Genomic DNA, 26,225 nt, shown 5'->3' with positions numbered 1-26,225 from the left:
GATATTTCTTCACATTTCGCCAATCCAGCAAAGTATTATAAACAATGAAATTATTTCTGAGATTAACTATTTGGCTTGTGCCACTTATAAAGAAAAGAGAATTAAGTTTGCTGGGGAGACAGATTGGGATTCTAGATCCAACCATAAAGAGTTCCCTCTATTCATAAACCAATCTGATATGATTTTAAGTTGTGCTGACCAATAATAAAGCTGCAGGGATGGTAATGATAAACCTCCAAGATGTTTTGGTTTAGTAGAAAACTTGACTCTTGGCTGTTGTTGTTCCAGATAAAGCGAGATAAGCAGAGGATAAGTAGCAGGGAAGATTTTGATATAAATAGTTGAGTCGCGGAAGGACGTTCATTTTTATAGTGTTAATTCTCCCTAAGAAAGAGTTTGGTAGGGAAGCCCATTTTATTAAATCATTTTTTATCTTCTGAATTAAAGGTGAATGATTAGTTTTAAAGAGATTATTGAGATCAGGTGTAACAAAAATACCCAGATATTTGAAGCCTCTCAGACATTTGGAAGGAGACTGCATCAACCTTTCTGGGCGGATACTGAAAGGTGTGGCGACAGACTTTCCTATCTTGATTTTGTATCCTGACAAAGCACTGAATGTAGCCATAGACTCCATGATAGCTGGAATTGATTTCTCACGATTGCACATATACAAAAGTACATCATCTGCGAATAATGAAATCACATGGTTTCTACTGCCTACATTAATTCCAGATACATGTGGATTAGTCCTGATGATCTCGGTCAGAGGTTCAATAAACAATGTAAACAATGCAAACAATGTATGGTTGAAAGGGGGAACCCTTGCCTACAACCCCTATGAATCTTGAAGGGCTCAGACATCAAGCCATTTGTGTTAACTGAGGCTGTTGGATTCGTGTAAAAACTTTTAACCAGATTGATGAAATTTGGGTCCAGACCAAATTTATGTAACACCTGAAAAAGAATCGGCCATTCAACACGGACGAAAGCCTTCTTGGCATCGAGGGAAACAATTACTGCTGGCTCTTTGTGAGTATTAAGGTACTGAACAACATTAAGAACGCGTCGTATATTGTCTGTGCCATATCTCATCTTTATAAACCCCGCCTGATCTGGGTTTATTATTTTAGGGAGGATCTTTTCCAATCTCTGGGCTAATACTTTTGCCACGATTTTATAATCGACATTAAGTAAACTAATAGGTCTAAAGGAGGAACAATCCAGGGGACTTTTTCCTTCTTTTAAAAGCAAACTAATGGAGGAGTGTCTTCACGAGGGGGGGATGCCAGTTCTCAAAATGTCATTAACAGCGGGCATTAATATTGGTTGAATCTCAGGCCAAAATGACTTAAAAAATTCCAACGGAAACCCGTCGGGTCCAGGACAATTTCTGTTTGGCATAGATTTAATTGCAGCCCAAACTTCCTCCGGAGTGGTAGCAACATCTAAGAAGGCACGATCCTCTCCCGTGGCAGAAGGTTGAGATATACTGCTCATATAAGAGGTGTTATCTTCCGGGTCAGCCACGTCCATGTTGTATAGAGATATATAAAAATCCCGGAAAGTGCTGTTAATAATTATTGGGTTGTATGTGATGTCCTTGTTCTGCATTCTTATANTTGCTTGCCTCTGCCTGAGGCGAAGAAAAAAAACGTCTGATGAAGTTGATTAATGACAGTCATCTGCATCAGTGTGAGTTAGTGATTTGTCAGCAGTTTCCTGTAATAGTGCTATATCAAGTTTTGTTTTTTTTTTTGTTTTCTTTTTTCAGGTAAGTCAAAACCTTCTTCTTCTTGATCACATGACCCAGTCCCTGTACAGCCCATTTAAACCCCCCAAAAATAAAGGAAATAAAATACCGAATCTGCAAACGGCAGCATTCGCCCTCCCCCATCCTGTCCCCAAATGACAGAAAAACAGAACCCAAAAAGATGTCACTGTTATTACCAAACGACATACAATTCCCGATTTTTACAGTTCGATACCAGCAACGGTTGGACAACGTAGTCCAGGCCAAAACAATGAACCACACTGAGATGCGTCCCAACATAGTGAATTCAAAAAGAAGAAAAAAATAATAATGTTCTATGGGTCTCAGCGTGGATATGAAGATTATCTTTTCTAAACAATGCAGGGAAAATGATTCCTCATTTAAGAGTCCAGAAATGCAGCGGCAGCCTTAGGCGTATCGAAAAAAGGGATTCGCCCCTCAAGAAGGCATCGGAGGCGAGCCGGATAGGCGAATCCACGGTATTTGTTCCAGCGGATCAGCGCCTTCACCACAGCACCAAATTCTGGCCTCGTCCTCATGACCTGCGCGGAGCTAAAGCCCTGTGGGCACGTTCGATCTCCAGTGCTGGATGATCAGCTGGTGAACCTACCCTACCAAAGTCGGTAACATTTTTTGGAGAAAGTCCACAAGCGAAGTGCCGCTCTCTACTTTCTCTGGTAAATTAGTGATTTACCAGAAGAAGCCCAAACTTCCTCCGGAGTGGTAGCAACATCTAAGAAGGCACGATCCTCTCCCGTGACAGAAGGTAGAGATATACTGCTCATATAAGAGGCGTTATCTTCCGGGTCAGCCACGTCCATGTTGTATAGAGATATATAAAAATCCCGGAAAGTGCTGTTAATAATTATAGGGTTGTATGCGATGTCCTTGTTATGCATTCTTATATTAATTAAGCGACTACCATCTTGATTTTTCAATAAATGGGAAAGCATGCGACTGGACTTATTACCAAATTCATAGTATTTCTGTTTTGTATAAAGTAGTGATTTCTGAACTTGGCGGGTGTAGTCTATATTAAGCTCAGATTTAACAGCCATTAGTCCCTTTAAATTGGACAATGTTGGTGACTGTTTGTGTATTTGCTCCAGTCGGATCAACTGCCTTTCAAGGCCGGTTCTCCTCTCTGCTAGAGCCACTTTTTGGTGAGAACAATAAGATATAAGATGGCCGCGCAGTTTAAGTTTCAAATGTTCTGTAACAGAGCAGAAATGACACAACCCACATTGTTCCACAAAAAAAAGCACCACTTTTATGTAACAGAAATATACAGATGTAATGTGGAGGAAGGGCTCAGATAAGTAAATGATGTTGAGTTTTTACACCCTGCGCTTCAAGCGTATCAAACGACAAATTTGCTCTGCTGTTGTTCTGGCTCTTTCCATTGTGAGCTGACCTTTAGCTGTGATGGATGTTCTCAACTACTAATTAGACTTTCACAGTGCATGGAGCTTTATTCGCCTCTTTTGTTTTTGTAAAAAGAACAAAAAAATCTCTATTTGGAGGAGACAGTCATTCTGTAATTCTTCAACCAACTTAAAAAATGCATTTCTTCCTCAAAGGTTTGCTTAAACATTATTTTATGGTAAAGAATTTTTCTGACAAGAGAAAATGTCAGGAATGCTTCATCATCCTGGTGGGGAGGGTGTTCATCCCTGCTGTAAGAATCAGAGGAAGATAGCAATTAGTGAAATGGAGTTTAATTATTTTCTAATTACTGGTCAGTACAGCACAAGGTTAATTATTGCTGTCTACATTACTGTTATGGGGCGGAGTGCTGAAACAAAACACAAAAAGAATAATAATTTTGAAAACAGTGCCATCTAGCGGGAGTTATCTGAAAGTACAAAAATAAATATATATGTCGGACATGCTTTATAATAGTGGATTTAAAAAGGTAACAGTATTGTAAAATGCCACTTATATCTCATAATTTGACTAGAAATAATGAACTGCAGATTAAATGTCCCATTAAATTCATTAAATGTCCATTTTGATACATGTACATTTGTACATGTATCAAAATGGACATTTAATGAGTTGAGACCAATTTACAGCAACAAGTCTTTTAGTTTTCTGTTGTATTACAGGTTGGTATCCACTAGGTGGCGAACTTACCACTTTATATTTTTTACTTTTGCCCTGAGAAATGTTGGAGTTTTTCTTTACATGCTGTAATGCGCTGCAATGCGAATCCATTTAGTCACATTTTATATTCCTCAAGTGCTCTTTTGTTGCTCTTGTCCATGAATAATGACTGTGGTATGGTTTTTGTTTTTAGTCTTAGAAAATAGACTAAAATGGCTGGTAACTGTAACAAAGGAGCTACAATAAATGCAACCAAAAAGCCAGAAATAAAGAACAATAAGACAAAACATGATACAAAGATGCTACAGCAAGGAGCCATGCATCACCAAAATGACCTCATTAATGACCATCCTGTAGTCACTTTGTACTTGTGATTGCATGATAAGTTATAAAATCAGAAACATAGGACAGACATGATTTACTTTAGTGGTGAATAACTGAATATTTTATACTAGATCATAATTCTTTTAATTTTAATGTTTGTTTTTTTTCTTCAGGCACGTTGTTACTTTTTAAGAATTACAAATTCCACCCCCGAGCAACACAAGATAAACTCATTTTATTAGATGCCAATCAATTGGAATATATTCTTTTTCATCTGATTTTCATTAGTATTCCTACAAAATATGTAATTCAGGATAAGAGCATGGCAGACCATACTATTTATCCATCCAGCCATCTCAAACAGGATGTAGCTGTCCTGTTTGAGACCTATGACCTGGACAGGTCATGACCTGGGCAGGTCATAGGTCCATCACAGGGACTTGTGTGTCTCTGTGTTGTCCGTCACAGGACACTAGGTTCTACTACTAAAGGAGACCAGTCCCATGTTTTTGAATTGTGGGAGGAAGTCTGAGTGTCCAGAGAGCCCAGGACTTTCTTACTGCAATTCAACACTGCCATCACTGTACAGCCCTTTTCTATACATTTATATTTTAATGTATCTGTATTTATTCATATTTTAATTAATAGGCCATTACTGTTTTAGCTATGAGTTTGTGTTCGTATTAATTAACTTGTGAATTTATGTTTATATTTGGAAATGTACGTTCTCATGCATTTATTTACTTGAAATCTTTCCATTTTCATTTCTTTGGCGACTTGTTTATGTAATCAATTATTCATAAACTCATTTTCATATTAATTAGTTGTTAATTTGTGAGTATTTGCATATATTTATTCATCCATCCTCATATCGTCTTCTGCTTAATTCATGATCGTTCAGCAGAGAAGCTCAGACTTTCCAGTCTCCATCCTAAGAGTCCAGCTGAGAAACAATCCCTCCGGCATGTCCTGTGTCTTTCTCTATTTCATTATTATTAATATTATTTATCAGTTTTTATTTACTTAATTAATTATTCTTTATTTACCTGCTAATCATTTTCTTTACTTCATAATTCGCTGACAAACTGTCAAAACAAAGGATGTCTTTGCTCATGTTGTGCGGAAGCTTGATAGATAATTAACTCCTGCAACTTAAGGTGTCAAAAATTGTGTACTTACTGGAAAAACATTGGATTTCCGCAGCTTTCTGATTATAAACGTCGCTCTAGCTTAGTGTGAATTATGTTCTGTTCCTTTGAAAGATTTCCCTGTCACCGTTTTTAAAAGGCTATTATTAAAAAGCAAGCCAAATATAAAATGCCACAAACGAGGGAGCTGTAATGAATGAATCCCAATCACAGAGCCAGCGCAGTGGAAGGGCACAGCTTGTTGATTTCATTGAGATGAATCTGATCTGAGAAGGGGAACAAACATAGTTTGCATAATAATCAGTATTTTAAAACCGTCAGAGTTTGAGCTTATTGTCTGACATTTAAAATATGTCTGCAAAATGCAAATGAGGCAGCTAAGTGGTTTCAAGCCACCCTTGTTCACATTACAAATCAGAAGGCATATTTGCACATGAAGACAAATAGACGCTGGAGGGAGTTTTTTTAAACGGAGACCTTATTTAAAACTAACGAGTCTTTACATCTTGTCCACAATTTAGAAGATTTCAGGTGCATCTTAATACTGGAATGTCTTCTAAAGGTGCATCTGTTTCTGTGATTCAATTTAGAAAGTAAACTAGGAAATAAACACATTCCAGCCTATACAGCCTAGTTCTAATGGATTGATACAACTCATAAAAAATAACGACATTTAGATCACAGAAGAACAATAACACTAATTTTAATAAAAACGTTACTAAAACTGTCCTCTCCACACACAGTTTTACATTCCACTACATTTTCTATTAATATGTACAGATATAGTATTCTGTAAACAACCAGTTTCTTCTCCAACTACATATCGTATCTTTTGTGATATTCAAATTTCCTGAGAAACAGAATTATTGGTGTTTATTAATTGTAAGACAATCATCAAGAATAAATAAAAAATATTGCATCGCTGTGTATCAATATAAAACTTAAGAGAACTACTTAAATAAATTCACAAGATGCACCTATACATCACTCTAAATGTATTATAATTGACCATTATTTTTTCTCTCTCTTGGTTTTTGTTGCGTTTGACAATTTCCCACCTTTTCCAGATCTTACAGGGAGCTAAGCTGACCATCTGCCGGCTGAAGCTTCATATTAAATTGAGAGAAGCATTGGCAAAAAAAAAAAAAAAAAATACCAAACTCCTTCCTTTAAACCCTGCAGGATCCAACGAACTCCTTCGGAGCGGCTTTACACAGCACTAAGCTGTTTCCCTAATATATTATTTACGGTGTGGCCTGCCAAATGCAGGATTCCTGTAATACATTAGCGAGTTGGGGATGAAATAGTCGGCAGTATGAAAATCAGCAGCGGCGTCTGAAGGGGAGGCTGTGCTCAGGTTTGTTCTCTCCTCCGTGTGTGTGCGGTATCCTAGGAGATAAAGAGTGGAGTTCTTGTAATGGATACTCAACCTGGGATGAGTTATTGGCTGTTTGTTATTCTCCGTTGAGGGAAGCAATTTGAGGGTTACAGAGCAATTAGTTATTAATGCATGCTGCCTGGAAGAGCGTAAGTGAGGACACCTAAGCGCGACCATCAAAGAGTCAAAAGCCCTGCAGGCGACTCTCAAACACTAAGGGACATTTTTTTTTTTTGCTTGTGTATTGTTCAATCATAAAGTGTCATCAGCAGATTAAATAGTGTATAAAGACTAAAGTGCTTCTTATTACCCTCAGGAGTACAATCTGTGCTTTCTACTTAAAGGCTTACGGTTAAAGCCAAAGCCAGGTGGAAGCACCATGGGGTAATAGTTTGACTTAAGCATCAGTCTGGTTCTCACCATGAATATTCATAAACTGCTTTAATGAAGACCTAACATTGATTAAGCCGTTTCTAATGGCTTGTATTGCAGCAAGTGCCACAATATAATTGGATTAGTTTGACTTTGGGAAGTACTTTGAGACATTGCCCACACTGGAAATGAAGATGTGCAGCCCACTAACAGTGTAATTGACAAGAATAAAGATAGATGGATCCAGGCGACTCCTGAGCTCCTTTACTTTGCCCCGAAGCAAGGGTAGCCCAGAGCTGTATCCCCAAGCGAACCAAGACCAGATTTAATTAGCTTCAAATGTCTTTTTGGAAAGAAACGTTAGCTTCTAGAAACATGCCTCAGTTTTCAGAACAAAGGAGGTAAGAGGCGCCTTAAAAGGCCTTACAAAATATTCTCCAACCCCGTTTGTGTTTGTTACAGAAATAATTAGGGATTTTTGTAGTGAACTCTCGTCAAAGGGTAGAAATATTTAATGTTTAATTCTCCAGTAGAGATAACTGTCTTGGTGTCTTTATGTAATAGAAATCCAGATTACTTGCTCTTGGATATGTGGCATCCAAAATTGTGACTTTTGAGTGTGTATTTGCAGTCACTTTTGAACCAGTGTGAGGTTACTGGTTCTCTAAAAAAAGTCCTGACTGAAGTTAATTAACCGAGCAATCCTTAGATCTGTCCTAACGACAAAATCTGTGCTGTTTTATTCTCTAGACATGCCCTATGACCAGAGACGAACTCAGAAGTGTAACATGTAGCTGCTGTGGATAAGAGGTCCTCACAATCTAATCAATTTTGAGGACTTTTTAAGGCAGAGTGAGGAAGTGTTTATGTCTCAGTCAAGATGTAGAGAGCTGATTGACTTCGTCTGAGGAAGACTACTGAAGAAACTGAATTAAAAAGTGCTTGAACAAAGTTTAAGGGTGCATGCCCTTATCCAACCAGGTTAATGCAGCTTCTTCATTTTTTATATTTTCCTTTAAATCACTTTTTTTGTTGTTGATCTATGTAGAATATAGGTTACATTAAAGGTGGAAAAGTTGTTAAATGATTCACCTTGTTCTCATTTTTATACATCAATGCACTGCATTTTAACAAGAGTTGTACACTTTGAACCATGAGTTTCTCTCAGTTTAAGAGATAGAAAAGAACCTTAAAAACAATTCAAATAGAGCTACAGAAAAAAAAAAAACTTTTACATTAACAGATGAGTCACGACTGTCAATCTTATACAAAACCACAAAGGAATAAATAAAAAATTCCTGTGGAAATCTCAGAAATTAGCTCACTATTTCTGAGTGTTTGCTTACAACCATCATTAGTAATAAGCAGTTAATAGCCAAACCTAAAGCTTCATAAGTACTCCAATGTGTTAGCATGATATGCAAAAACAGCAAACCTCTAAAAGGATTTTCTTACGCAGAACACGCCATCATTCCTACCTGTACAAAATTTTCAAAAAATATTAATTACAGACCCAATCAATAAGAATATTGCAGGTTTTTAAAACAAGAACGTTACATTTTATTTTTTTCGACCCCCATTTCCACAAAGTTCCTCCTTTGAGCTGCAGTCTCCAGATGAGCCTGACAGATTGTGCTATAAAATGGCACCAAGTGATTAAAACAATTAAAACTCTGTAGTTCAATAGATTCTTCCACTATTGATATCAATCCGTAAACGTGATTCATGTGAAATGGCTCGGGATCCTCACCAAGCAATAAGCCTCGAACATTTCTGGCAACAACGTTGTCTTTGAATCATATGGGGTTAATCATTTCCAGTGGAGATATAGTCACATTTTCCATTTTTGTGAAGGCTTTTCAGCTCTCCAAAAAACTCAGACATAAATAATTAATCTTATTTATGTCTTGTTGCCCTGAAAGACAACAAGAAATGTTGTCTTTTAGGGCAACATATTTATGATCTTATTACATGGAAATTGTAGAGAATTAGGAACTCTCCACCCAACGGATATACAGTGAGACACTTAAGATGTAGCTCATCCATAATTCAAATGGCTCTGCACTCCAATAAATATGTAAACAAATGCATTATTAATTTACATCCAGACCCAAGCAATGTTATATTTAGTGTCAAATGTTTCAGGCTCAGACTATTTTACTGTCCACATTAATTTTTGTAAAAAAAAAAAAAAAGAAAGAGCCTGTCTTCAGCTCTGGCATGAGCAACAAGGAGCACAAATGAAGTGTGTGTAAGTATGCTGTAGAGCAGATCTTCCTTATCTTTTCAAGTGTTCATATTTTAAAAAACGTCATTATGTTAAACTCATTTTTAAGCAAGAACACTTGCGTATTCTTGCACATCTGCAGCTATAAATCCTCCACTTTATTATGCAATTCTTTCACTCTTAATGAAGCCAATGGCCCACAGAAATTTAAAATCCTTAATTAGTCCTTTACTGTTTTGCTCATATCTGGTACCAAATGAGGCAAATAATCGCACTTCTCATACAATGCATTATTGCGAAGTAACATTAACATAGACGAGTTCTAGTTCTTGCAAATAAAAATTAAAAAAGCTACAGAGTGCATCACTTTTGCAGCAATCTGTGCTGTTACACCCCCCAAATAATATCCAGCACAACCACGTCACATCAAGAGACACCTAGTTTATAAAGTTCACATTTGGGTGATTAAATCTCAGTATAAATCCAGCTGTTCTGTAAAGAATTAGCAATCAGAGAAGCAGTCAGGAGATTCATGGCAACCATGGAGAAGAAGCTGAGAGACAACTCAGATGGGAGAATATGTCAACAGGACAACTATTGGTCATAGACTCCACTCGTGTTTGTGGTGACAGTTTCAAGACAGGAGTCAGTGTTGAAAGAAAGTCTTAAGAAGTCCGACTAAGGACAGAGCAAGTATGTAGAAAGAAGGTGCTCTGGTCGTATGACAGCCAAATCAAACTTTCTGGCTGACATTGTAAGACATTATGTGTGAATGAAAACCATCAGTTCACATCAACCTCTCTTTGAAATATGGTGGCCAGAATGCTGTTTCTCCCCAGCACAGTCAGAGGAGCTGAAGATGGATGGGCCGGGTTTTAATGTCAGAAGGAAAGAAAACACCGCAGACAAACCTTGAAATTCGTTTGCACAAATATGGTGTGCATTTCGATATGTTTGAATAGACTACTCAACATCCAGACCCAAACCCAACAAACGATTTGTGGCAAAATGAGGACATTAGTTCTCACGTTCACTGAGCTATTCTGCAAAGACGTATGGACAAAAAATTTGATTATACGTGAAAGCTGATAAAATGGTAAATGACCTGCATTTGCAGAGCACTTTATTAAGTCTGAGGTCTCCGAAGCACTTCAAACTACATTCAGTCATTCACACTCTGCAGGTGGGAAGCTACATCATAGCCACGGCTGCCCTGGGGCAGGCTGACAGAAACGAGGTTGCCACACAATTGACGCCACCGGCAGCCCACCGGTTCCAGGACGAATCCCTACCTTCTGATCTACTGCAGCACTAAGGTGGACACCATGAGACTTCATAAATTGTTGCAAATGTGGCTCTACAAAGTAATGACTTGGGGGTGTTAAAAAAACACAACACACGTTTCAGATTTTGCTGTGTAAAAATCTTAAAAAATAAAAATTCAACTTGACAATTTCTCATGACCAAGATGGTCTGTCACAAATAAATCCCAATTTAACGCAACTGAAGTTTGCAACATGACAAAATGTTACAAAGATCAAAATGTATGAAAACTTAGCAAAAATTGATTCACTGCATCTGTCCAGCATGGCCACCCAACCCTCCGACACACCATTACCCACCGAAGCAGCTGCACAACTGTAACATGTGGCAACAAATCTGAGCAATAATGAATGAGGTAACATGCAAACAGCAAAAGTAAAAGTGACATCTGATTAGCCTGTTGGTTAAATAAGCTTCTGGCATCATCACTGAAATGTGTCTCTGTGCATTTCTTTGCATTTATACCTTAGTTGAACAGAGTTCTCTTGATGTAAAGACCGGCCTTGTTAAAGTTTTTACAAGCTCTGTGATTTGAGTGTAGAGCTACGAGTCTGTGGATACGAGTGTGATGATGGGTCTTTTTTTTTCTTTTCTGTGACTTTACAATTTCTTACAAACCAAGTAAAATAAATATAATCCAGTCAGTCATAATGTCTTTATGGGAATATGGGTACCTCCCCTAACGAGAATGGAAATGGAGCATCCACACTCTGTGCAACAAAAGTGTGAGAAATCTCACATTCAATAGAGGTATTGTTCAGTTGTCTTCCACAACCAAACTCGATCGTCCTAGATAAACCACCTGAAAGGGAAACGTGTGTAAACGAGAAATTTAACGGCCAAAACAGGTTCCTATGAGTCCTCAACAATTACCTTACAGATTCCCATGGGAATATGTAAAAGAGACGTGTCACAGTGCAGCGAGTATTACATGGAGGATTGGTTTTAATGAGTAGGCTTTCTGTCAAACATGTTTTCACTGGTCTCAGAAACTGTCGCCTCCGAGGTAAAATAAATCCTTTTCAATAGTCCCAAAATTACGGTATATGGATTTGGAATTAGGCCGAATGTTGCCTCTGATAGCCAGAACTGTGGTTTAGTCGACAGCTGGTACTCGCGTTAGTGAGGTTTTAGCAACATCGTGAAAAATGTCGTGTTGGTGTGCTACATGAAATATTACTAAAAAAAATCCTTAACATGTGAAAGAAATGAAGTAGCATGGATATATTTTGCCAGGTACTGTATGGTAGTAGTAACACATAATGGGCCTCTCCCTGTTTACAATTTGACAGTTACTGACTTTTGCAGTGTGAGTATATTTTTCTCTTCAATGTTGTCTGTCTTTTCTTGTGACCCAAATTTCTTAGCTATTAAAACAAACATGGCTAATATGTATGAATTTCATTTACTAAAACAAACCTAACCTCAGGAAAAGAAAATCTGTCTCAAAGAAACTTAAAGAATTAAAAAGAAGAAACCCATTTTTCTCCATGTCGATTTGGGCACATGCCTCATTACAGAGAAGTTTATTTTCAATCCGTTTGCACAGCTTGACCATTTTGGATTCGTCTGAAAGTATCACGTCTACATTTATGGTTCCATGTTTGTTGTTTGATTGCTCAGCTGTGGTTAGTGGAGGCAGCCTTAGAATGGGAATCATCAAACCTAGTGTTCCTGAAAGAGTGTTACTACTTTATTGATTCTCTTATATTCATTGATTTGTTTACCTGCAACAGACAACCACTTTATCAAACTCTCATCAGATGCTTCATGGAAACAGATTTTCTTTTGGAAGTGTGACCTGAGCTCTTCCCGCAGTCATTATTGACAACTGTGGACACACTCGATTGCCGCTCAGAGACACGTTAAACATTAAGATGCTGCTTGAAAACAAATTAGATGTGTGAAAGAGTTCAGAGCTAAAACTCTGCAGCTTTCCTGCCATGCTAAGTCCATTATCCATCCATCCATTATCATACTCGCTTATCCATAATGGGGCTGCAGGGGTACTGGTGCCTATCCCGGTCAACAGACGAGAGACGGGGTTCACCCTGGACAGGTCACCAGTCCATCCCAAGTCCATTACCAAAATCTTATTAATTTTAAATCCTCAGCAATAAGGATAAAGTTATTGCAGTTCTGAGCCGAGTCCAAAGCCTACAGTTGATGAGCCAAAGTTTTGGCAGTCACACAAATTCTTAAGAGCTTCTGTATTTAACCGAGCAACATTTACATTGATTTTTAATAGTGTTCCAAAGACTTCACTGCAGAATGGAGCTGTTGCCAGCAGAAAGCTTCAACATTGGTAGCGGGTGGATGGACAAATATACGATAAACACATTAAAGTGAAGACATTCAGCCAAAGGTTTTGTTGTAGAAAAGCAGCCACTTCTGTTCAAGACAAACATCAAGTACAAGGTGAAACCTTGAAGAAAGTAGGACAATGGGGCTCTGAAAGAGTGGTGCAAAGTTTTAAACTCTGACGAATCCTTCCTCTGTTTTTCAGCTGTTATTTTTCTTAAAAAGGAAAGCGTATCCTGCCAACAAAGGCAATTTGGAGTCCTGAGATTATCTATGATTAGAGCTGCTTACAGTCAAAAGGAGCAGACCATGTAATCTTGATCTAGACCAAACGAGTGCAGAGTTCAGCAACAGGAAGTTGAAAATTGTAACTATTAATTAGTAGAATAAGTGTGTTCACTGCTAAAAAGGTTTGAAATACAACATGTTGTTTTATCTCGGTTCAGCAAATATCAACATAGCAAAACATTGACTAGAGGGAAAAGTTTCAACACTGACAAAATGTATTTTAGCTGCAAGATTATTGTGGCAAAAAAAAAGAAACTATCCTTACTGCTTTCCTCATTCATCAAAAGTTTCAGCTCCACAGGAAAAAAAATGTCAAATGGCTGGGTTAACTACTTGTTCTAATTTATCTTCAGCCTCTGCTGGATCCTCCCCTGGAGGTCATGAACCAAGGAGGTCATGACCTTGGGGGTGGTGCTGTCTGCTGAAGCCGATAGAAATTTACTGTGTGGGTTGAACCACAACCTTGAGTCCCTTGTTGCTTCAGAGTTAATGCCATTCTCGCAGTGATTCGCCCACACATATAATCTCCCAACAGGCTGACAATTCAGTACCAGACAATTCCTGAACCTATTTGTTCAAGTCTTGCCTAAGACTCTTTGACCGTCTGTGAAAAAAAGTCTGTCTACCGAATCCTGCAGATGTCAATAAAAGTTTGTCCTCTGTTGAAAAACTGAAGATGTTTATCTAGACGTTAAACTTTCACAAACATGCAGACCTCACAAGGCTTCAACTCCTCTTGACTTGAGTTTCAGCAAACAAACCTTGTAAAGCTAGTTATTCACACAAATTACATGCCAACTGAAACCTCAAAAATGCATACTCTAACCTCGGCACTTTTCTCAAGAGCAGCAAAAACGTCTCCCTCAAGCTGTCAGCTGCGTTTTCCAAGGCTTTGTTTTCACTGCTGCCTCAGTTTTGTTGTAGTTTGGACATGTTTCCCACTTTTGAAGGATTCAAAACAGTGAATGAAGTAATCAGTGTTCTTTAAAAGAGTCAGCCTCACACAAACGCCCATGCAATATTAATCCAATCTTCAGAGGTGGTTCAGCTTCCAGGCTGGCTCCTCCCGAGGGGACTTCTCCATTACCTCTTCCTGCTTATATCTCTTACCTCGATACTCCATAAAAAGCCTCGTCCAGCTTAGAACTTACTTTGATTTTCTACTTTGGACTCATTTCTTTCATCCTTACTTGCACATTTTTCTTGTATTATTGATTAAAGAGCTTAAATCACAAATAATCTCCATTTCATCAGCAAAAATCAAAAGAATGAAAATAGAAAGTGCGTGTGAGAGGCTTTTCTCCTGAGAGAAGTCTAACAGCAGGCATTATCGGAAAGATTCGCAAAGAACCAAGCCTATAAATTAGCAGCTGCTATGTGAAGAGACAATAAAAAGCTTTAAAGTTTGAAGCATTGAAAGCATGTTAAAGAAAATCACGAAGAGTTCGGTTTTCATCATTCTTTCATTTAAGTATATCCGATTTGCTCCTTAGAGCTGTAATACATTGACTTGTGATTAAAAAGCCAATTAAAAAGTTCTGTGGAGCAATGGAAAAGAACCACATTTGTATTAATTGTCATTTAAAAGTGTCTGATCTGTTTAAATTCATAATGTCAAGCTGTTTTGGAAAAGAGCCTCAAGAGTTCAGTCTGGAAAAAAGCTGTGATAATAAAATTGGAAATGTTTTCAGCAAACTGATGTCCGTATCTCCAAACTAAAGTTAATTTATTATTTTGTTGCCACATTTGTTTAAAATTTTCTGGAAAAGTAATATGACCTTACAATAACATCTTGGAAATTGTTACACTTATGAGAAATACATGTCTGTTTAGTGGATTTTTTTTTTTTTTTTTCATTTGAACTTTATACAGTTTATCTCATTGATATTCAAGATCTAATTTGCCACAGAGACTTGTTTTTATAAAACAATAAAAAACTGGCATTGTAACAATGAAAGTAAGAAACAGACCATCTGCTAAGATCCTCAGTTTGTACAATCGGCCAAATTCTACAATTCTTATACGTTTTACTGATGTCAGCATAGAAACGATCATGAAGGTCATGGATATAAAACAAAATGTATCCTATAGCTGGGGACACAAATCTAGAGTTTCTGCAACATTTTAAGTCGACTAAACAAGAAGTTTAGTCGGCAAGAAGAGCGGATGGAAAAGTTAGTGTGAGAGGATCCAACCTGACCTCATATGCAGTCAAACAAGGAGTCTTACTGACCAATGACCCAAATGATACCGACAGCCAAAAACAAAGAGAAACTGAGACAAGGCAACAGAAGCTGCAAGTTTCAATATTATGAGCACAAACTTAAAATAAGCCTGATCATAGTTTAAACTAACCAGCCCCTGCAGTATTTCAGGGTTGTTTTTACGATTTTTTTATTTTTTATTTTTTTGCCTTTGTAACCAACAACAAACAAAACAAACACAAACAGCTGGGTCTGATTACTGCCAGACTTTTAGAATCGAGGAATAACCACAATAGACCTTGTCTTACATCATTAAGCATACTAAAGGATCACAAAAGGCAACATATTATGCCATGATATGAAGAAATTCAAAGTCAGTAAAGTACAAATCAGTCAGAAAGTCAGAATCTCCGGTGGAGAAATCATAAAATAGCGGTGAACTTTCCCAGGAGTGGTCGGCATTCCAGCATTACTCGTAGAGTCCATCAATGACTCATCCAGGAGGAAACAAAAGAACCCAGAATAACCAAAAGTACAACAAATATCTCTTTTTCAAAATCTTAGGAATGACTTTTTATCTCCTTCTATGCTCATTTATGAGAATAACTATTTAATCTCTTCTTAAGATTCATTAGATTTGTGTATGAACCATTTAAGCCTTTTTAGCTGGAGTCTTCCAAGTGATTTACAGTAAGCAAGAAACAAAAAAGTGGGCTAATCCCATTCATTTTTTGGCTTAAAAGGAAACTTTTTTTTTTCCAAGCAAAGCATGAGTTTTGACTTGTCTAACTTCCTGAGGATCCTGGTTTCCTCTCTGGGTGGTGAGAAGCGAGACGTGAAAATTAACAGCTCTTGTCCACAAGCCCTCTTTAGAGCGACTGTATCCCAGCTGCACAGGAAGACTCTCAAGTTGCACCATCAACACTTTTAAATATTTAATCACGTCTGTCACAGGATCTGACTTTTGACATTGACGTCAACCTCTACAGAACGAGCTGTCGAGTGTTTTCATTACATGGCGTTTCCTGCTCCAAGTGGCGGAGACTCTTCCTCGAGCAACTCTTCTTGCAGATTGAATGGTGTTGAGCTCAACCGTAGCCGACTGTATAAATGAGAGGCCAATATGGGCATCCTGTGACTAACCTAGTACTCTCACAGAGATGAAGAAGAGGTAGAATAATGACTAAAGCACAGCAGAGACGCCTGGGGATGACTCCTAGGAGTTCTCTGAGGGAGTCCTTCTGTTTTGCCGTCGCCTGAACAACAACCTTGGTAATAATCTTCATTCTGAGCATCAGGGACTCTGTGGGTTATTCCCACTGGTAGTGCTCCTGTATATAGCAAGCTTTATCCCCATGCATTTCTGTTCTTGTTGTTGGTTTCAATATAAAACCAAACAAAAGGTTGTAGCATGACTTGTAATTCACTACAACACAAAAATAGCCTTAACATCAGTTCTGCTTAGGACACACCAAAGAGAAACATTTGTTTCTGAATGTATGAAAATTTACTTTGGCTATTTTCTTGGTTTTATGTTTTAAACCTCATCATGTTTTATTCGTAAAGTTGCATTTTGATTTCCATAATTCCACAGTTTTGCTCTGAAATGCAGTCTCCTTGACAATTATGGAATCCAAAGGAATCATTTCTTACTGTATTTGAAGGTCCTGACAGTCTTGCCCCCCACCCTCCCTCATATGTCAGTGCTTAAATCCTGCCTATTTCTTTAATTACAAATCGAGCAGTTCAGTGTCACAGACTGATTAAAGCATCACAGGCCCCGAGTTTGACTATAATTACAGACTAGTTGGCCAGAATGCAGAGGGGTGAATTATTTTGTTTCAGGAACATAATTACTCCGCCAAAATGCATCACTGTGAACAATTTAACAACAGCCATTCTTTCCTCCAGAGGAGTTTATTGGTTAATTTCAGCAAGCTCCACCAGATACTATATTGCTTAGAAATGACTTGGGTTGCTCTAATGAAGTCATCAGCATCTGGGATGGATAGACAAACGGACATTCAGACCAGCAACAAAACACCTTCTGTGTAGCTCCTTCTATGATCCATTTTCTGACATATTATGTTAGAAAATGTCACTTAGAAGTCACTCCATATATGTGCTTTTGAAAGTTCTTTAAAAAGTACTTGAAAGACTGACTGTGAATTTAATTTTTCAATCATTTCTGTGAAGTAAAGCCCCCAATATTTGGGGGCTTTACAGCACTGAAATCCAATGGAATAGAGTTTTTAAAACACCATCTGCTTTAGGTGCATTGCGGTAAAATTTATAAATGTTGCCTCCTTCCCTTTGATCTGCATTTCTTTTCTCAAATGAAAAATACATTTATTACCAGCATATAAAGAGCAATATGCAGTAGAGGTTTCCTAATACCTAAAGCAAAAAGATGTTTTAATGCGGCTGAGCTGTGGAGTGTTTATCCTCACTAAATAGTAAAACAATGTTAAAAAACTAACCCAACGTATTACATATGCAGAGTACATTTATATACACTAAGCTGCAAAGATTATTTAATATAAAAGTGTTTGTTGAAAAGGTTAGTATCATTACTTTGTGGATGCTGAAGCCTTTCATTTCCTCAACTCCAAAGGCCAAAATCTTTTTTCTGTGCTTTGAAAAATTAGATGAGTGAAATAAGATTGCTCTCCTACACTCTGATTTGCTAAGTGTACTTGTTCCAATTCCAGCATCAGAGCCATTTAAAGTTGTACAGCAGGACAAAAAAAACTCAACTTTAAAAAGACTAATAATGTTTGGCATCATCGTTCTATGAAACTGTAAGTCTTTATTTTAATCTGTGTAATTTTACTTATTTATCTTTTATACCATCATGGCGCCACAAAGCTGGAGTGTTATGAAAGAAGCAGCAACATGTGGCCTATATACATCATCAAACAGTGAGAGTTGAGGAGCTTTGATCTAATGTTTTGGCTCTGAACCTCAAATTAAGAAAAGTTTAAGGATGGAAAAAAAGAAGGAACCAAAGATTACTCACTGCTAGATCTTCTCTCTGCATACACATACTAACAAAATAGGTTTATTAGTGGCTGTAGCAGGGCAAACAATGTACTGGGCCAAGTGGTGTAAATACGAAAGACACTTAACTCTTAGGACGTAAGCCTGTATGTAAGTAGGGACATCCTATTGACATAGAGCATTCCTTCTTCCAGAGTGCTATGATGGTGGCAAAAACACTCAAAAGAGGTTCAAATGAAAAGCATTAGAAAAGTTGAACAGGGTAATTATAGAATCAAAGAAATTACAGACTATTTAAAAAGGAAAGGACATATGTTAAATATCTAGACTTTCACCAAGTGAAATCAAACACAATTCATGAGTAATAAGGAGATAAAATGAATGCTGTGGACCAAAGCAGTTGTAACAAAGCCCTTAATCATTTGAAGAAGAGTCTATTATTCAGCAGCATCATTAGCCATTCTCTGCTTGGTGACCTTTAGACACCATTTTTGATTGATTGCAGGTGCTCCAGTGACTGCCTGCAATGCTGTCACTTTTTTCTACTTTCAGCTAAGTTTACACTCTCGTCATAAATTGAGCAGCATACTGTAACAAAAAGTTGAAATGAATAAATGAAGGCTGCATTTAATCTTTTCAGTGTGTTGATGCTTCAAACCACAATCATATCTGCTTTTTGACTTTGCACAAAAAAATATAGCATTTAATTTGAACTACGTGATAGATTGAACACAGGTTTATTCAGCCTTTAAAATGTTTCTATTCTCAAGGCAGCTGTACTTTTTGCAAAAAAAAAAAAACACCGGAGTCATAACATAATGATTTATCTTTTCAAAACAAATCTATTCATGTGCTTCTATTTCTTTTTTGCACAATTAAGTTATATTTTCACAAGGAAAATGATTGAGCTTGAAAGTTGCTTGTTCTTGATATCTTCCAGCCTTGTGACATGTTAAAGAAGACAGTTTAAGTTTAAAATGCTTCACTTGGCTGCCTATCTTTAATTACTTCTGCTCAGATATAAGTGTTTCAATAGGATAAAGTGCAAAATGTTTAGCTGGTTTTGTCGTCTTTCTTTGTTGGTTTAATCTGTAAACATTAATCTGTAATTGTACCTGATGAATGTTCATCAATCACAGCTACCAAAAAACTAAATGCAGCCCAACAGAATCAAACAGCAAGTAAGTAGTCATTAATGCAATGAAAACAGAAGCGATGAAATGCGACATATTGGATGTTTCTTGATCTCATATTGACTGATGGATGGATTGGCAAGAGCTACAGTTGTAACAGAACCAGCTGTAGCATGAAACCTGAAAGGAACCGCTGACATATCTCTGGTGGATACCTCTCTCAAACGCCTCACAATGAAAACTGAGAGCATTATATCAGTGCAACAAAGAATTTTGCAATCCCCCAATGCATTCTGTGAATGCTCTGTCTGCAGTAGCTGTGAAATACAAACTGGTTTCCGTCTACTGATATTGATAATTCAGCATGTTATTCAACCGTGACCTGCAAAATATTGGCTTCTACTAATGAGAATGTTCATGAAAGTGCAAATGACCTCATTTAGTTTTTTTTTTCTCCTTCTCTTCCCCATCAAATATTAACCTGACAGCCCTGCCAATAATCCTAATGAAAGTCTACCATAAATTGGCTTGGCAAGCAAAGGAAACACTGCGAACTGGGTTTTTGCAGTCATTTGCACCTGCCAAATGTTGGCACTGCAATCACCCGGGACAGACAAACCTTCATCAAAAGTAACACCAACTCAAGAAATCTCATTTTCAGTTACTTGGATTCCTACACAGGATGTGAGGGAAGGAGTGTATTATCAAAGGGGAGCTGAAGCAAATGCTCAGATGAATTTCTGAATTGTGCACCTTCAGGTTATAAGGCCTTAAAATGATTCTAATTCATCACAGAGGGTTATTATTTTCCAATTACACGGCTCTCATTTGAAATAGGAAGTGAGAGCTATTAGATGAAGATCATCCTGACTTGGATGGAAGTAAAAAAAAAACAGCGTGCAGTCCTTGAAAGAAAGCACATCTAGGAGAAGAAATATTGATGGCCTTTGTCTAGTGACCCGATGATCAGATGCGAGCAAATTTAATTCAGTTGGCTTTCTATACGGACACGATTCTCATTTAATATGACCAGAGTTTGAGCAGAGTAAACATGATTACGGGCAGAAAACAAACATGCCCGCTGACAATCTTTAAAGGGGAATCTGATTGATTTTCTCAGCAATAAGCTATTATCTGCAATCAGTGGCCTTCAGAAGAGAAAGGGTCATTTGGGAGGCAGATGCACAACAGCACATTGCTGCTAGTAGCAAAATGCTTGGAGCTTATTTTTTAACATAAAAGAAGCACACGTGTCAAGGACAGAGAGGCAATCCACGGGATTATCAGTCTTTTTAGACGGGCGTCTGAATTTACCTGTTACAGCCCATTGAGCTTAATCACACAACACGGTGTGGAGAAGAGAACGGGTGTCATACAAGGTTATTAGATGAGAGAGGTGTTTATTTGGTCTACAAAAGGGTGAGATGCAGTATTTGAGATGGAAAAAAAACAGGTGTCAGTTGAAACAAAAACATACAAACAAGATGTTGGCAACATGGCTTGCTGGGTGAAGGCAAATGAGCATCTGCTGAAAATTTATGTCAGTTTTAAGTGATTTTCCAAGAGATTATAACATAAAATGAGATGCTTTGAGCTGAAGTGTTCCAGCTCAAACCAGCTGGAACTCTTAAAACAGAAATTTGGACTAATTTGAATTCCCAGCCCTTGGTCAAATATGAACCGATCCAGTGCTGGGTTGAGGGAACCCAAGAGGATTGGCTATGGGTTAGACCCAGTTTCTTTGGTTAGGTTGTCAACACAAATAAATGGAATCAAGTCTGGGCTGAACAACGTGATATAATTTTTAGTATATCACAATGTTAGTTCCAATTAGCCGACATTTTCCTCTCGTCTACTCTTACTTTTTTGGAACACCACAAAAAAAGAATGACGACCCCAAATACTACTCTCCCTGAGCATCTTCGTCGCTGAAATCTTTATTTGAACAGGTCAACATGGATAGGAAAGCTCAATCAAAAAGGTCAAATACTTCACAAGTAAACCGAGCCTGAATACATTGAACATACCAATAAATCCAGTCAACATACCTTTTTTGTCACACATTGACATTGCAATGGCAGTTGTGTGTCAATGTATTATGCAAATCTATAACAAGTGATTGTAGTGTAACCTTTTGACCACCAGAAATATAATGAAAAAGAGTTTAAAAAGTTTGTGGGGAAGTGGAACTACCTCCAAAAGTAGGTCTGGTTGTTTGGTCTGCACCAGGGCTCATTTAAGCATATTCACACCTGCACAAAGGATCTGAACTAGCAAGGGAAACTCGTCTGGCCATTTTAATCTCCCTTCAGTGCTCCGTCTGGGTTTTTTCCCACTGAAGTGGATTTCTCCAGTAGAATTTGAACCGGGTCAATCAGCGATCAGAACGAGAAGTTATGAATGATGACTTTGATTTTCTGCACCGTCTTAGAACTGAGGAATTTTGAAATGGCAGCAGAGTAAGTGAACAAAGCTGTTTAGTTCGTGTTAGCCTCAGTTCCAAATACTGAATTAACATTAACAACTGATGCATTTGGTTCATCTCTTGTTGTTTATGGTTGTTTACAGTGCTGGCAGTTTCCGGTAAGCTTCATAGTATCGAACCGGTGCATTAAAAATGTCACGGCCGAATGTTAGCTATTGGGTAATATTATAAACTTCAACAAAGCCAACTCCAGCGACCAATCATTTCTAATAGCCGATAGTCAACAGCCTTTGTACGAAGTTAAGTGTTAAATGGACCAGAGCCTGGTTTTTACCAACATTTAAAACAGACTCAAAGTCTCAGGTGTGAATACACCCGTGGAGAAACTGACTCCATTCCCAGGAAGACTGATGTGAATTGAAATCCTTTCCATGAGCAACAGAAAAAGACTCTGTGACAAGGTGGGGCCCTGGCAGAATTTCACTCGCTCTTGGAACAACCTCAGCTTTGTGGAAAGAATGTGGACATGATTCTGACTTTGGGTCTGAAAGAGCCAGATAGTCATTAAAGTCATGCAAGAAAGCCAATATAAGACATATTAGAGTTTCAGGCCTTTTACAAATCCACAAAAACAAGAAATGGGAAATCAAACTCTAATAACCCCCTCAGCAATTCTGTGAGATCAATATCTGATTAGTATATGCTTCCCTTAAGTTTTAATGTAAAACATATTTATCCTCATCATTTTTATGCTAATGTATCATATTTTCTCATGAGAAAAATAAATTAAAGTAAGCGAGACCTCTTCCTGGTGAAAACCCTTAGCAGTGTGGGAGGTGTTGGCCTGAAATCTCTGCACAGCAAGTAAATTTGTTAAACTGCCGTCTTCATTAGCACAAACTCAAACTCACAGTTTCCAGTCGTGGAAGTAGAGGGAGAGGAGCTTGTTGTTTCTGCAGTAATATTTTTACTCTTTAACTGTCATTTCTCTGGAAGGGGCACAGCAACACTTCTGACTCCAACCTTTAACATGAACTTAAACAATTTGTGACCGCAGTCTCCACTCCACGTCTCGTTGTGCTAGACATACTGCCATGGAACAAGACAATAGAAAGAATGGCACATGGTAATTATTTGCAGTCAACGGTTCTGCTTCCACTCAGTTTAAAATACGCTGAGTCCATCAACTAAAGATCAAATTCTGGTGTTCAAGACTGCCAGGTTTTCTTTATGCAAAGAACCTTAATGGATACAAGACAATTTATGTCTAACTATGCACAAATGTTTTAGCCACTTTAGTCAGTTAATGCTTCATCTGACTAAGGGATAAAACAAGTTTATGTCCTTCAAGCATTTTAAAAAGTGAATCACTCTGTAATATATTCTGCCTTTATGAATTTCAAATTAACGTGGGTTTATACATAAGTCATTTCATATTGGCAGCTGCCAGCAGGGCTTGTAATTTCCCCTGGCATGACTTCAGACAGACTCCTGATAGTGGGCCCTGATGGGTCTTAATGGAACTTCAGCGAGGAAAATGGACTAAATTTGCATGTTGACAAAGGAAAGGAAAGCAACAAGATAATGGAGGTACTGTACCACAAACCAGAAGCTAAGCTTGATTTTTTTGGGCTGAATGTGTCAGAAGAGGCCAAGAAGGCCAACAGCTTACTCAGGAGGTTTTCTGCAAAGAGCAGAAAAAATCTGCCTTTAGTTTAATGATTGGACAGACTGGCTTAAATGCTGTCTGGCTGCGTAAAGGCCACAGTAACATACTGTGAAGAGGAGAGGAAAGAAAACGTTCCAATCTGGTCGCTGAATGAAATACAGGTAACATTCACACAGACAGATGGATATAGAGAAAAAATGAGAAAATATATAATCCACCCAAGATGTACTTCAACATTTAATATGTTTAATTTATGTTGGCCAACAGTAGTTAACTTATATGCTATGGTTTAAGCACTCAAGGGTCTGAAAACCATGTGAAGCATGATTAAAGGGAAAATAAAATAAATTTAGTCTTAAAATCTAAAAGTTGTTAGATATATTAAACGAATCAGGACCAGTCTTTTCACAAATGTCCAAAGACGTTTAGTATTTTCATTTATTTCTAATTCCATATTTTGACACAGAATGAAATTCAGGAACTCCGTCCATTCACAATGAAAAGGCACTGCCATATATGTGGGGTTTTCCCACACACTACTTGGAGCCCTGTTAGTTAATTCAATTACTTTTAATCCCCAATGTCACGTTTCTTCTAACCTCAGTCACCTAATCCAATAAATGACACAAAATAATAGACAATAGCTGAATAATCTCTATTGACAGAAAGGAGTCAAAACATTTAAGGCCACAAACTCAACACATTTTACTTACAAATGTGGTACTGTTTAAATTGAAGTAAGCAGCAACCTTGGATGGGCTGAAGGTAATGAAGAAATTATCTTCCCTCAACGTGTGATGCTGTGGTATAAGAAGAACAACACACACATTGAACAGGAAGATTTATTCTTTTTCTGTGTAATAAACACACTTCACATACAACATACTTAAGGTATCACATACTTCAGTAGAGAACCATTAGCTTCATTACATCAGAAATGTCTGTAATATCCCTTTAAACCAAACAATTCTTCTTTTAACATGCTCCATTATGAGTTCCATCAAATGACAAAATTAATTCACAAATAGCTTTTACTTCACTAAATCATATTAACTTTGTAGTTAGTGCTTTAAATCCAATACCATGTACCCTTTTCTTAGATATTTTGTATTTAACTATCAAAATAAAAAATGTATAAATTAGCTTTTAACCATTTTTATAGCTTTTACCATTTTTAATCAACATAAATGAAATATATTTTTTAACATTTAAACATCTTAGATTTTAACCATATTAATTGTTTCAATAGAAGAATATTTTACATCTCACATAAAAAACTCTACTTTTTAATATAAAAGTGAAAAAGGAACAATACACCTTTAATGTTGTTCCTCTGTACTAAGCTTCACATATATGACCTAAATATATGGTTTATCCATTTCTTTTTCAACAAACCCATAAAGAAGCATCAAATTCATAAAATAAAGAAACCAAAATAATGTCCTTTGACTGAGAACTGTCTCAAAATGTGCAAAACACAACATATCCAAAAGGAACTCCGCAGTCCTTCAGCTTCCCCTCAGCTAGCTCACACACTTAGAAGTCCGCTAGCATTAGCTCCAATTAGCCTTCAGAACATGTCCCGTTTTTGTACACAACAATCACAAAACGAACTACACAACTCATTAGTTGACATTCGGTTTAAGAACCTTTTAAACTCTTCAAGAGAACTATTTGCGTAAAAATAAATTTCTACTGACCTGTGGTGTAAGAAGAACGACACACAAGTTGAGCTTCCCTTAACATTCAACAGGAACATTTATTCTTCTTCAGTGTGCTCAGTCTTCTCGACTGCCAACAACGCGACAGGCGCCCCTAGCGGTTGTGTGTGGAATTGCACGGAATTACCGAAATAACTGAAATGACAATGAGGAACTTATTACAACGAGAAATTAAAGATACAAAAATAAAAAAAATTATGTTGGGGTGCCCATTTTCTTCATTATTGTTTTCATTTCACCCCTCTACACAGGCTTTCCAACAGTATAAGATTTATTTTAGACTTGTAGCTTCCTTCTAAATAGCTTCTCACTTCCTTAGCCTTCCTCAGACTTTCCTTTTGAATATCTTACTGATACAAAAAGTCTTCTTTGCTCAGAAACAGCCTCTCCACCACATAGTGTTGCTACCATTCCTGACTTGAGAATACAACCATGTGATATAGTGTGTTAAATAATCGGAACAAGAAAGAACTACTGAATGTCCAATGAACTCGTCACAATGAAAATGAAAATTTGAATATTGAAGTCACCAGCATAGAAAAGCTGAATGCAACTCTTCTGTTTACGGTTATTTTGGAGAAGCATTGGTGTGATTATGCTGAAGGGAGAGTGTTGGAAAGGGCAAGAGGTTCTTAAAGGGACAGAGGCCAATTTCACAACACCAATTATGGCTATGCTGCAAATGGACATTACGAGTTACTTGATTTTTCTATAAAACGGTGCTATGTGCCTGGAAAATACATAAGACCTCCTCTTTAAAGGTAATTATAATTTCTTTGCATCTCATCAGACTAGAGTGTTTCATTTGAGGAAGATGTGTGTCCAGGTTTAT

At 37.5% G+C, this 26,225-nt stretch overlaps 1 protein-coding gene across 1 annotated transcript in view; it reads right to left on the bottom strand.

Annotated features, from left to right (window-relative positions):
- The window catches only part of cdh19 (cadherin 19, type 2), a 119,989-nt gene extending 94,602 nt beyond the window's left edge, over positions 1 to 25,387 (bottom strand). The window contains exons 1-2 of the mRNA XM_016678526.1: positions 25,373 to 25,387; positions 24,386 to 24,472 (exon numbers count right to left, since the gene is read on the bottom strand). The gene's annotated coding sequence lies outside the window, so the exon portion shown is untranslated. The remainder of the gene's footprint in view (positions 1 to 24,385; positions 24,473 to 25,372) is intronic.
- Positions 25,388 to 26,225: the final 838 nt, after the last annotated feature.

Source organism: Poecilia formosa, unplaced genomic scaffold (assembly GCF_000485575.1).
Source record: "Poecilia formosa unplaced genomic scaffold, Poecilia_formosa-5.1.2 Scaffold184, whole genome shotgun sequence".
Taxonomy (NCBI): Eukaryota; Metazoa; Chordata; class Actinopteri; order Cyprinodontiformes; family Poeciliidae; genus Poecilia; species Poecilia formosa.
This window is presented reverse-complemented; position numbering and strand designations above follow the sequence as displayed.